Genomic DNA, 1,084 nt, shown 5'->3' on the forward strand with positions numbered 1-1,084 from the left:
TTGATTCATACTCAAACTAATCTTATCAAATGTCAGGCCTACCTTTAGTGTTTTTTGTTGTTGTTGTTTGTTTTTTTCCTAACGTGCTTTCTCTCTTTTGGTAATGTGAATAAGCTGAGAATATTCCAATTTTTTAAGTTCTGCTTATATTTTAATTAACAGACCATTTTAAAATCATTTCTCTCTTCTTGCATTTTATTGTAAGCTTTCAAGAGAAGCCAAACCACACCTTCACACTTTGCTTAGAGATTTCATCAGCCAAATATTCAATTTCATTACTCACAAGTTATATCTCCACCAAAACGCTAGAACATGAACACAACTTAGCCAAGTGCTTTGCCACTTTACAACAACGATGCACTTTCCTCCATCATAACATGTATTTCATTTCTGTCTGAGACCTCATCAGACTACCCTTTACTGTCTATGTTTCTACCAACATTCTGTTCAGGGCAGAACAGAATTCTCTTAGAAGACTGAAGCTCTCTCTTACAGCTCTTTTTTCTCCCTTCTGGGTTCTCACCAGACTTGCTTTTAAAGCCCATTAACAGCAGTATAGGCTCTTCCTAGCAGGGATCTCCAAACTCTTCCTGCCTCTGTAGATCACTCAGTTCCAAAGCTGCGTCCACACTTTAGGCATTTGTTACAATAGCTCCTTCTCTTCTTGGTATCAATTTTTCATATCAGTTCATTCACACTGGTAGTGGATATATTGGTAGTGTGTGTATATAATATGATTTCCTCCTAACTCCCAAACATGTTCCTCATTTTTTTCTGTGATTCTTTGTTAATAAGATTTCCCCTTACTTAATTATATAAGACACAAAACCAAAAGGTGGTGATAGAAGTCTTCCAGTTCCTCTGTTTTAATTTTCTTAATCTTGTGTACTGTCTCTGTAAATGTGGCTCAAATAGATCTTTCCCTCTTCCTGCCTACTATACTCTTCTAAATCATCTTTTTTTTTTTTTTCCTGTACTATGGCCATAGTCCGAGTTTTCTGCCTTCATTTCCTCTTCCCTGAAATTCAAATCATTACCAAAGTGAAATTTTTAAACTGCCAACCTCACCTTGTTATTCCCCTGC

Source organism: Pteropus alecto, unplaced genomic scaffold (genome assembly GCF_000325575.1).
Source record: "Pteropus alecto unplaced genomic scaffold, ASM32557v1 scaffold152, whole genome shotgun sequence".
In the NCBI taxonomy this organism is placed as follows: domain Eukaryota; kingdom Metazoa; phylum Chordata; class Mammalia; order Chiroptera; family Pteropodidae; genus Pteropus; species Pteropus alecto.